A 13,657-nucleotide genomic window follows, 5' to 3' on the forward strand; every position below is an offset into this window, starting at 1 on the left:
TTGCCTTGATCTGATTCTCATATAGAGGCATAATATGTACTTCTCATTAATTTACGAATTGGCTTGTGAACAAAATTGAAGGTGTGTCTAATTGTTAACAGTTGTTGTATCATCTAGTAGAGGGGTTTTCCCCTGACAGTTGTATGATTTAGGAGCTGCTCCCAAGCTGTAAGCAGATTTAATCTAAAATAAGTGTGGAGAACATCAAAGGTTGTAGTTATTCCTCAGGCACTTATTCAGTATTAAGGTTTTTTGGGTATTGTTTATTATCTGTTTTTCCAATGTTTTGTACAAAGATATTGTAATAATATAGATCCAAATGATGCAAAACCATATCTAGCTCTTTTGATTGGCAAACATAAAATTTCCCCTTGGGGGAGGAGCCCCGAATCTCCCACCAAATGCATAGACCTCTTCCATAAGCGTTGGAAAAAACATGGCAGTATTTGTTGAACCGGTTCTCTCAACTTTCCTCCAGTACAAGTTTAATTTTTTTAATTTTTTCATTATCAATTTGCTATGTTCTTTGCAATGTCACAACTTGAAGTCAGTTCAGGGGTCTGTTTAGTAAGAATCTATAATTAAATAATTGAATCATAAATGTAGCATGCTACTGCTACAGTCTGTCAAAGCAAGTGTCAGCATTGAGCTTTGAAGAATGCGTAATAGATGTTTTTCATGGAAGGCATTTTGACTTGGCTTAACAGCAAATACTTTCTGAAACAGGTAAGCATGCATGTTAGAGCTCTCGCACCGTGACATCTGCTGTAAATGGAATACAGCTATGCAACTTTTTTTTTAGGACACGTCAAAATACAAGCCTGTTTTTACACACATAAATGGACAGAAATGGCTTTATAGTACATATTAAACTCAGGCTATCCCTTGCAAACTGCAGTTCCTTGTATCAAGAGCCCTGTCTCTGTTGATAGGCCCGTAGAAACGTTGCATCGTGCACCTTGTAATACAATTAGATACATCTGTAACAGGTGTCCATAAGTCTAACAGCTGTGAAAAGTGCATTATGTGAACAGATGCACTATTTAAAGAGTGGATTTATGACTGTCATTTATTATGTTTGAACTGGTAATCTACTTTAATACACTACTTAGTCAAATGTATGAGGACACACACCCTTACAATATTGCAGCACAGTAACGTCACGCTTGTTCGGCTGTTCAAAATACCCAAACACGTTCTGACATTCAACACCTGTGGAGAAAAACTTGCTTGTTACAGAAATGTAGGTTTCATAAATATGTCAAGTACATAATGTTACAATAAAAAGAGTAACTAATAGCTGCTGACATGGTGAAGTAGTAGTGGTGGTGGTGTCATTTGTGAGTCAGACACCTACAGTACCAATTCACTTGTTGCTCACCACTTTGGATAAAAAAGTAAATCCAAATCCCTTAAATATAAAATGCCTAAATTGAATGTTTAATTGGTTTAATCCTGAACACTGTAACTCTCCCACGGGTACACAAACTAATGCTATTAGAGCGTTTTGTGCCTCCATAACCTTGGAGTTATACGACCTAGTTTTTCTTATCGCTTACTTATCAGGCAAAGAGCAAATCAAAATCAAATTTAACGAAGCAGGAAGTTCACAAAGATTTAACTTAGGAGAGTAAGACTAACTCACTCTGTGGGTGTTCAAATGACCATCAGTTTGCTTGCTCTTAGACAGACATGGGCTGTTTTTTTGTCTTAGAAAAAGCAATACTAATATAATTGTTAATTAACCTGTGACCCTCACCATTCACCTGCTGTAATACAATTAGCTTTAAATTATATTTTGTTCGGGCAGCAATTTACTCATTCATTATGCAGTTCTTGGGATCCTTTCATTTGTAAAATCAGACTGGTGCAATGATTGTTTTTCTGTTTTGCGCTCTCTTACTCTTAATTGTTCTCATAGAAGAGATTAAAAAAATCTATTCCACAATTCAGATTCTATTACCTGTCTGTGAAATATGTCCCCAAAAATCACTAAATGCATTTACAAAAGTGTGTTTCTGCCAGTTGGCTTGGATTTTATTTTTAACATGACTGTGAAACTGAGCCATGAAAGTGTCGTACAAGTTACCTGAAATGTATTTATTCATATTTTTCATGTTCCTGGTAATGCTCATGGTAAAACACTTTCTTTCAGTATACTTTAATTGGGATTGTAGCTTCAATATCTTATGGGTATAACCATACAGTTATGGGTACAGTACTGTTTCCTCTAAATTGAATTTACTCTAAAATGAAGCAACTTATCTGTTTTACTCCTTGTGTCTTATATGATTAATAGCTTCCTTGACTTAAGGAAGGAGAATGTAGTCAACTTCCCCCAAATGTGTCTCCCCTATCCCCCATCCCCTAGTCCCCTATCTGAGGTGTTTGTGGTGGTGGTCTAGCTGTGGTTTTTAAAAATAATTTTAAATGCTCTCTTCCTACTGTCAAACAATTCACTAGTTTTGAGGCTTTTGTGGTTCTTATCAACTGCATGTATCCTGTATGTTGCACTGTCAATTACCATCCATCAAAAACGATTAAAAAAAATAATAATAATTTGATGTTACTGCTGCTATGGTTGTAAAGTATGATAAAGTGATTATGCTTGGTGTGCATGTACCAAATCTGTTCATGTGCTGAATGAAAGTGGTTTTAAGCAATTTGCTGTAAGTCATAATTACAGTTCTGCTATTCCAGTGCCAATAAAATACCATAATTTCCCCTCTACAGGTAATTTGAACGTCATCAGATTGAAACCATTAAGAGCAGGAAAAAAGATCAATCATAAAATCAGACCAACAGACTTAAATTGGACAAAGTTCTGGTTGAATATTAAAGGTAGCATTTACTGAAACTGCCTTCGCCAAAATAGCATGTAAAGCACAGATTGATATTTTACACCACGGCAAAGACAATCTGCTTCTACTTACAGCTAATCTTGTTTAAAACCGTACTGATTTCAATCTTGACCTAATATTGCATGTGCTGATCTTTGTGTACACAATCATTAGGTGTTGTCTGTTATCATTGGGTTATGGTCAGTAACACCTTATTATAGACTGCAACATCCTGGCAGTGATTTGCTTGGGTGGTTGATTTTAATTAGGCTATTGTTTGTCTACTCTCCTGTAACCAGTGTCATTACAATATGCCACCTGGCAGCAAAACAATAAAGGCTCTTCATCACTTATAAACCTCAGAGATCACACTGGCTTTACATGGAAGCTGATGAACTGTTTTGGACAGTTGAGTACGTGATGAGCTTATTCTTAAAGTGGACACTGCAAGAGTTGACACACAATGCGGTATTCCTTTAGACTCATTAACACAGTAATCATGGCTCCATTTAGAGGCACCATCAGTCAGGTTGAAATTAAAGCAGCACCAAGCACAACTGAGCATCCAGAACCTGGCAAACCAGCATACGAACACCTTATGAAGCGGTCTTAGGTGGTGCATAGCAATCAAGTACGTATCATCTCTACTCTCGTCTCGTCAGATGCAAATTCTCTGCTGTACTAATTTCTTCAAGCTGTAATAAATATGTCTTCTGACTGTGCATTTATCTTTGCACAGTGATTTCATGTATTGGGTCCCAGAGCAGAAAAAACAACACTAATTGATGTTTTGTTATTTATGAGGTATTAATAAAACACGGTAGACAGCTTGTAACCAAATGTCCTCTCCACCATGACTTCACAGTCCCCAAACTTTCCCAGTTCCCTTTGAAACTCAAAGTAACTTTAGCTGCAAGCAAAAACACAACAATCAATGAAATCTTATGTTTTTCTGCACAGTTTGACGCTGCATCCACTCTGGATCTATGTTTTCACGTTACGCTTCAGTGAATTTCATCGTGAAAGAAACCTTCCGTTCCCCCTTGTCGCTAAATTAATTCACAGTGGAGACATCCCTGAGAGGAGGGAAAAGGCTTTGATGTTGTTGGACACAAACCGGGGAGATGTGATGTACCTCTGTGGGCTGTTGCACTTCAAGAACATCATCAATGAATCATCCTTTGCGCTGTCGCTGCAAATCAAATGTATCTTGCATCTCTCACCTTGCCAGCTTGTTTGAGTCACAAAGACTGAGTGAAACCTTTGATCTCATTCGGTAAACACAAGTTGGACTGGGCAGATTCTGGATATGGATCAGGTCTCCGGCTCCTGATCAGTTTTCAGTGTGAGGAGAAACCGGATTTTTATTTGAAATCTGCAGGGGAGACATTTAGCAGATTCAGACAGAAACTAACACACCTTTCCAATTTTCGCCAGGATAAAATGTTAGCAGGTAAGGATGGATAGTAAGAGAGAGTGCCAAGCCAGTGACCGCAGTTCCAGTCTGCGTTTCGACCTTTGTAGGTCTGAAACTAATGGATATTTTTGACGAGGGACCACAGCGTTTCAACATGTGAGTGTGACTCTACAGGTCATTTTTAAGGAGACCTCTAGACATTTTGCGGCCAAGTTTGTTGCGGGAAAAAAAAAAAAAATTGAAAGGAAGTCAGGCCATCTCCAGCCGCATTCATGGCGACAACACCAAGTCTTTTTAAGGAGACCTCGGGACACTTGGACCTGCTTTGGAGTCACCAAAACAGGTCATTTAAGCCAAACCATGATGTTTTCCGTAACCTGACCATGGGTTTTTGTGCCTAAACCTAATCAGAGCAAAAACGCAGCATTGTGACAAGAGATTAATAGATATTGAACCTTAAGAAACGTAAAGTTGAACTAACCTGTGGTTTTGCAGAAAAACAAACTTTACATTTACTCCGGCAACTGGGTTGTCACAAAGCCTCTACTGCCTGTCACGAGTCATGTCCCACCATTGAAACCTCTCAATGTTACCTCCGCAAACATCACTTTCCCTCAACGGTCCCTCAAGTGAAAATATTAAAAGTTCATGATAACCTGACGGATGAGATTTCTTTTGAGCAACAAAGAGAGGCTGCGTTTCATGCTGTGTTTAAGGAAAGTCATCACTGAGAGACTGACGGGCCACAAACAGACAAGTAGACAAACAGAGACAGGCAAACATACGAGCTGCTTAGTTTACAGATGGGCAGAATGAGAACAAGATAAAAATACAGTTCTAAAGATAGACAGAAAACAGACGGGTAAACAGATCACTTCCTTAAAGGCAAATCAGGGATTTTAAATCAAGGTGATTACACCTGACAACACGGATATTGATATGCTTTCATTAAAAGCACACCAGAGATTCATGCCAAACAAAATTGAATTGAAATTCATTGTTTTTGCTTCTGCATAAATGCTTATTTAAATAATAAAGCTACTACAGCATACATCTCCACATTTAAATATTTTTAATTAACCACAGCAGAAGTGAGGAGGTATTTTTAATGAGGCGAGAATGTATACATTGTTAACTGTTCAAAATAGATTGATTCCTCTGAACAACACGCTCACTAATGGCAACATAATGGTGTTGTGTGATGTGCCCTTTTCATGAATTAATGAGGAATGATTTTTTTTTTTTATGTAAAACTCATCTACAATGTGTCTCGAGGCTAAGACCCTTGGTTTGATCAGTAATGTGATTTGTGTGCTGAACGCCCGGCCTTACACCATGACATTATCCAAACCCATCAATTAACACCAGATCATTATAATTTTAGCAGGGGGTGGAGGTGTTTATGAGGGCAGCGAGTCAAAAGGGGAAACTGACTGATGAAACAGCATCAGTAACTGGATGAGGAAGGACTGCCTCGATGAAATGTTTAGGCTCTGACTGCTTTACATTGCAAGCACACTTCTGCATTCTGCCTTTCACATTCTTTCGTCCAACATGAGATTGTTGATGTATCTCTAATTCTTGATATGAATTATTCCCTCTGTTGAATAATGCATTACAGCATCACACACCTGATCAGTAGTCACGAATGAGAACGATTAGACAGACCAACTCTCTTTGCAGCTCTGCAATTAAAGAATAATAATAGTTTCCTATAGCCATGGAAAATGTTTTTTTTTTTATTATTGGATGACCTATCAAGAAATATTAAACACACCACTGATTAACTGTTTAATTACAACAACTTTTCTATCTTCTGACCCATCTAAGAGCTGGCTCGCCACTTCCTGAATCGATTAGGTTCCAATTCACAAGGTCTCAGTTCAATTTGATTCAATTCAAAATCCATTCAGTTAGAAATAAGAGTGTCTGAGAGAACAAATGCTGTAAATTGTACAAGGAACCCTCCTCACCTGGTTCATTACTGAAAATAACAACGTTTACATGAAGAATTTGAATACATTTTTTCAGAGATATATGGTTCAATTCTGCCTGTGGAGAGATGAATGTGATATTGTTATGATTTTAGCATCTAATGATTAAAAATGCTGTAGTCAAAGAACAAGAAAGTAATGACAGATGTAGTGAAAGTTTTCCTTTCAGCATAGTTTTTGAAAAATACTTTTTTAGCCAAATGGGCAATCTACTAGCATTTTGGTACTTGACAGGTGTTAATTTCGGGCTTGCATCCCCGGGAAAAGTAATATATGTAAAGATCAATCTCTGGATTTTATGAATCAATATTGGGCCATTCAATTGAAGATTGATGTAAAATGGAAAATCGATCGATTTTTTTTCTTTAAATCCAGCCATAGACCACTTAAAACAAAGAAATGTCAACTTCTGACCTCATCACCATTTTCATATCGTCCACTTGAGACCAATTCAACCAAAGATATATTTTTTCATCGAATATTTCAGAAGAGAAAAGCAGAGAACCACATTTGTAGGCCAGGACATTTATCCAACATCACAGTTTAATTACAATCATAATGTTTTGTCACACATTTCATAAAGAAATTGCAGCTTCTGCAATTTGGATATTGCATTCACACATTGATTGATACACATTTTGATAATAGTTGAATTCATTGTGCAGCCCTACTCTCCAACAATGGCCAGATTAAAAAAAACTTGTTGGGGTGGCACCACTAAGGTTAAGATTAACAAAACAAACAATTTGTCCATTGTTACATACATACTTGAAAGTGTGTTCAGAGCTGTCATGTTTACTTCCATGTCACAAGCGCATGCTGCTGCCAGAATTAAACAATGACTTCACAGAACCCTGACTGGCCGTGCCCGGCTTGCCGAAGTGGCTTCATTTTTGTTGCAACAAAAACACAGAGATGAAAAGGGCAGCTCACCAAAAGTGGAGGAGCGCTCTGCCCAGTTGCGTGACTATCAGCAGTGCAGGGTGTGTGACTACACAGAGGAACTGGGCCTCCAGAGGACCTAATACCTCCTGTCCATTCAATCACAGCATAGCATTACTGCATCACTGCTAGAATTCTCTCAGGACAAGCCCAAGTCCTGTGTTTGATTTCTAGCCAATGCGACAACCTTTTCAGCTTCCATCAGAGGTGAAGAATAGGACCTGTGTCTGAATCGCAGACCTCAGATCAGTTCAATTTTAGAGGTCAAAAGCAGGCAAGAATTAGTCACAAAAGGCTGGTAGACGGTCATAAAAACGTACACAAGGAGGCCAAAGACAATTAAGGCTGGAGCATAAAGGCAACAACTAAGTTATCCTCTATACTGGGTGAGCAGGTGACCAGAAGCAAAACTCACCAGTGACAGCTGGTGGACAGGTGAGGAATAGCAGGTCTTAACATATATGATGCATAATGCCATTTCACTTTTAATGCTTTCACTTTTAAAAGTATGTTGAAGTAAACATGTATGTAACGCTGTGATCCTACCATTTCACTGAAGTTACATAGTGCAGAAACAAGTGACGGCGGCACAGAGTGGCTGAGACAGAGACACCATTCACCCTATTACAAGACACTGTACCGTCAACATGATATTGAAGCTGTTATTTTAAGGTAAAAAACACATATTGTTTGAGGCATTTTACTTGAGTATTTCATCATCCCGCTGCTCAACAGCCTTACAGCTGCCTCTGAAGCCTGGGGCGCTGCCCTGGGTGCCGTGAATGGCTGGAGGGGCATCTTTGAGAAGACGAGTCGTGACGAGAGAGACCAGGGTCTTGGCGAGGCTTGCGCCCTGGAGAGCATGCCCTACGTGGAATGAGATTTTGTTCGGCAATCAACTCCCTCTGCCGCCATTGGAATTTGTGACTTTGGTGGAAGGGGCCTTTGCGCAGTGCAGATACGAGGCAGCACAGAGAGTTGGAAGGTTTTGTATTGTGTATGTTCCTGCAGCTTTAAACAGATGATTCATTGCGTGTGGCACATGGAAAAATGTGTTCAATAGCCCTACAGTATGTTTCTTATTCTAATGACCATTTTGAATTGCTCTGGCTCAGCTGAATGTAAATGTACCGGAGACTTGTGCCTGAGTCCATGTTGGAGCCAACTTTAATGTGTTAATGTCCGAGTAAATCATTGATTATTCGAATTCAGACAGCCAATATCCGGCAAACTTAGCTGTGAGCGTTTTAATGCCAGCCGTGTCATTTTTAACTCAACATTAGTGAGTGATGTGGATCTGCAGCAGCCACCTTGGAGAGCTAAGGATGATACAGGCTCGTGACAGAGTTTACCGCAGGGCCCATACGTCATCCTTGGTTGACAACCGCTATCCATCATCCGTCCCTGGAAAGCAGGCATATTGGACATTTCATGTGCGGATAAAAGACAAAATACATCACAACAGAATAATGCGGAAATGAATGCAACCTCCCCTCCAGGCTTCTCTAAGGATTCACAAATCAAAAACGTGACAATTGAAAGGCACAAAGCAGCCTCTATTCGGTGGCCTGTGTAATATTTTACTGATCTGCGCTTTACCGTGGGGATTGAATTATAAAAGAGTCATAAACGTGCCCTCCAAAAGGGATAAGGTGTCCTCCAAGTCACAAGTCCATTTGTCCATATTATTGCATTTTCAAAGAGGACTCTGGCTTCACATTGCTGACTTTTTCTCCTTTTGATATTGTCTGTTGTTATATTGGTGGATATTTGTCTGAATTTGCAGCGCATAGGGAACTATTTCTCAAAACATCCGGCAAGGCTATAAATAATGATATAACCCCTTTTGTATGAACTGTGGTCCGAAAGAAAATCTCTTTTAATCACAATCCTTCTGAGCAAACTGCTTCAGGAAATGTTGCAGCTCTTAGACCAGCTAGTGCTTCTTAGACCAGCAGTGCAAAACATAAAAAAACAAGGCAAAAATATTGTTAAATTGTACAAAATTGGCCAGAAAATTGTTGTAGTGCTTCAGTTGTTCAGTAACTAAAACTAGCAGTGTGGAAAAATATATATACAGTCTTCACATAAAAATAAGTTTTGAGTTTTATGATTGTAAATCGATTTACTAATTCCAAAAACTGATTTGTGTTGTGCACAGTGCAGTGCATTTTAGATTTAAAGATACATTATGTGACATTTCTGCATTAATATGTCTAAAAATGACTCAACCTTTCTTGTATATTTTGTTGAGTTGGGTACTTGTATTATCCCAAATGTGTCCAACAGTGTTCAAACCAAGAAAATCTATAATTTTTCTCAAGGAAATGGTGTGTTTTATTTTTATTTTCCAGGAAACATCAGATGATATGTCAGTGAGTGAAGGAAGCTGGCAAACATGACAAACCATAACTTGAATAAATCTGAAATATTATCTCTCTGTGAACATTTCTCTCTCTCGAGTCATGTCCGATATATTTTCATCAGGAATGGTGGTTGAAGAACAATGAAGAAAACAACCCCCATGATCCTTCACGACTTTAAGAAATATGTCAAAAACATGTCACAAAACTAGTTTCCTAATCATTGCAGTTCGGTTGTTCAAGTAAAAAAAGCCGCATACCAACACACACTTTTCTGTTTTTTGTTTTGTTTGGTCAGACAGTGACCTTTATCAAGACCAGTTAGCTTAACCGCCAGTGATGTTTGTTAGTGCAATTCAGTGAACTTAATAAAAAGGTCTATATGTCTGAACATAGTAACTCGTTTTCTATTTTTTTAAATGAATGAGTGAATCAGTGGATTTCAATTTCAATGGAAAATTAACCACATCATAATATTCCCACAGACTGCCACCCTGAGCTAAAAGCTTAGTTTACCACTGTGTTACCACAATATTATTAATGCCACACAGAGCTTTCTGCACAGCTCTCTACAGCTCTTATGTTGACATTTGTCAGTGTCAAACATTGAGCTTGCTTACTCATTGCAAAACGGTGTGAGTAAGAGCATCATTTACGTGCCTAAAATATTAACACGTTAGTCTGGCTCTGTGCAGCCTTGAGTAAATCTCTGGTTTTTGAAGACAGGTGCACTTTTTTCTCAGTGCATTTACCATCTCCATTTTTAGAAAGGGGAAGGAGTCAGTCAGTACAATGGAAAGTTACTCACTGCTGCACCTCCCTTTTCCATTTTCCAGCTTTAAACTTACCACTGTGACCAAGACAAATTGTACAACTTGGAAGTTGAGCCGTGCTACACGGACCTTTTTTCCACAATGTCAGCTTTGTGATCGTGGGTAGATTGTTAGAGTCCACTAACAACTTGAACTCTAGCTGTTTTTCAGACCATTGACACAGACCAAGATGGGCTGCGGTTTGTTTCCTCCATTTAACAACAGCCTTGTGAGTCCTTATTTCAACTTTTTGTTGTTCCAAAGGGAGCTTGCGTGTCCTTGTTCGCGGAGCATCGTATCCTCAATTTAACTACACTCGCTAAGCCGTTCAGCACCAGGATTATTCTGCATGGCAGTGACATTTTGTGTGTGGCTATACTCCCGTGGGTTTCTCTCACATTTAGAAAGCTGCTTACCCATTCTGACAGCATGGGAGACTTTAAGCCAAAGCACATAACACCACCCTTCAAAATCAGTCAACGTTGAAATGAAATTAAACGAAAGATACAGAATAGAACAAAAGGTTTCGACTGGCTGGTGAGAGAAGATGGTTAAATGAAAGCGTTCTGAACCAGTGACAGTGGCCTCTTCTTTAAACTGGGTTTATGAAAGAGAGACTTTGATGCAGAGACAGACAGACAGATGGAATGATGAGAAACATTGAAGTGACAACAAAGAAAACAAGATGTAATCTGATATGAACGTTTTGTATAAGGCACCATCAGTGCAATAAGAATAAACAAAAACAAACTTGGACATTTTTAAGTCGGGCACGACCAATATACCAGTTGGCTTATGCTATCAGATAATATTGGCCTGTTGTCTGATGGTGCTAATATGAATGATAAAATGTGATTTTTAAATTACTTTTTTTAAAGATTATAATGAAGAATAAGATGCCTGGGGTAATCTGGGGTGTAGTTTACTGTTTCAGTGCACATTTAAGACAATAAAGTTTATTGTTCAACTGTGAAATATGTTGCTCTGCTACAGATCTTTCTCACTTAAAATTTGTGTGTTTGATAACCACGCTTAAGAGATCATTGCAAAAATTCCAGCCGAACTGTCTATATTGGGATTTTGTTTTGTTGAATTTTATCTCAGGAGGTAGAGCGGGTTGACCAGTAAACGGAAGGTTGCTGGTTCTATCCCCCAGATCCCCCGGCTGCACGTCCAGGTGTCCTTGAGCAAGATACTGAACCCCACAGCACCTTGCCAGACTGGAAAAGTAAAAATTTACCATTGTCGGCATTGGCCCCACAAATCGGATATCAGTCGTGCTTTTTTAAAAAAGAAAACAGTGGAATGTAACATTCATAATAATGGCAAAAAAGTAGTAGTGCAAAGAATTACCTTGTAGTTGCAGTTATTCACTTTATATGCAATTTAAAAACTTTGTTTAGACACTCATATAACTTATTTATTTGATTTGTGGAGCCATGTTTATTGGTATTATATCTTTATGAGGCATCACAGAGGAAAGAGGCATTTTGTGATGGTTTGTTGAAGAATATATTAAGATATTCTGGCAGTTTCTCTTCTGTTTTATCTTTTTGCTTTAAGCCAAATTTCCACCCAATGCAAGATTTTTTTGAGGGAGTTTATTCTTGTAAAAAGGATACATCAGTAATTGAGGACTATAAAACTGATATGCTCTGACACTAAAGGTGAATTGGGTAAACATTTTAACTTATACTGTAGATATCCCTGTGAAACCTTCCCTAAGACAATTAATTTTCATATTACAAGTTCAAGAACTCTGAAGTGAAATAAGCACCAACATGTGTATTTTGGACATTTTCTTTCCACTAATCTGAAAGAAGACTTGGACGCCGAAATTTCAAAATTGACCAGTGCATGAAAAAACATGTCTAACATGATTAAAATCCTAATCTTGAGTGAATAAACCATTTTAATTGTCATTAAAATGTGACAATTGTCATTGTCACATGTTTTGTGTGTATTGTAATGTCACATGAAAAAAACAAAAAACTGATTTTTGATGGGTTTAGGTTGTTACCAGAGCCTGGAGACAAAACTCACGCAGAGGAGTGATTTGAAGCCATGATTAGCTTGCTGTGTGGGGACTTAATTGGTGAAGAATATGGCATTTATTATTTAAAATTATGTGAAAAGTCACAACAAAGTGAGAATAAACTGCTAATAAATCATTTCATTGTCATTTTTTTGATCTGTGTGGTTATAAAACCATTAAGCCATCACCCTCAGAGTGGAGAATGTTTCTCTTTAACAACTTCTCATATGGTAACACAGCGGTCCATAAATACACAGTAAATGTCAGTCCGTATTGTTGTATACTGAGTTTCTAGTGTTGCCCCGCTGTTTTTCTCACTATGACTAATGTGTTTTATACGCTGTAATGGATTGTGGGCTGACAATAGACTCTAAATAGTGAAATGAAATAATGAATCAATTCACATTATTCATAGTCTTTGGAAACTCTTTACTGCACATGGTAACAATACATCTATATCAGGCCACTGAGTTTCTGTACAACAGAATACACTGGATTGTTTGTTGTATACAGACAAACCACAGCTTTTAAAGACGTTAGATGTGTTTTCTGTATAACTATGAAAGATTATTTTGTTTTAAGGTGTGATTTTACTGTGGTGGATCATTTAAAAACATGCCTGTTTTAGGGAAAAGTAACTCTTGCTTGAAACTGAGGGATTGTTACATTTCCGAGTTGATGCAGCCCGTTTTGAAATGACTTCACTCAATTCTAGATACTTCCATGAATGTATAACTGTAAACTTTGACCTGCCTATATTCTGTTTTCTGTAATGCTCTCTCTTTTACCCCACTTCAATTAAATTACTTCTGCTGCATTTCCCTGTTTCACCATAGATCAGTAAAGTTAATTTTATCTTAATGTTAGTGGGAGCGGTGACTTAACTGTTCCCAGAATGGTCATTTATGCAGTCCTTTTATAGTATGTCCTACAAATTAAATTAAAATGCTTCTAAATTGAATAATGTACTTACTGTAAATCTGTAGATTTATGTCAGTAATTGTGATTAAATCCTGTGGCTTAGTACAAAATATTGACGTAATACTGGCCTAAGTGTGTTTTTTTAAATGATCTTACTTTTTAGGCATCTCTCAGCTCGCTTGCTCTCTGATCCCGGATCCACACACACACACACACAGCAGTTTTCCCTTTTAATCATCCTTGGCTCTTCGCCTCCTTCCTTTTTTCACTAGGGTTGTTCCGATACTGATACCAGTATAGGAAGTGCCTCCAATACAGCCTGAAATGCTGTAT

This window comes from Pagrus major, chromosome 17 (genome assembly GCF_040436345.1).
Source record: "Pagrus major chromosome 17, Pma_NU_1.0".
In the NCBI taxonomy this organism is placed as follows: Eukaryota; Metazoa; Chordata; class Actinopteri; order Spariformes; family Sparidae; genus Pagrus; species Pagrus major.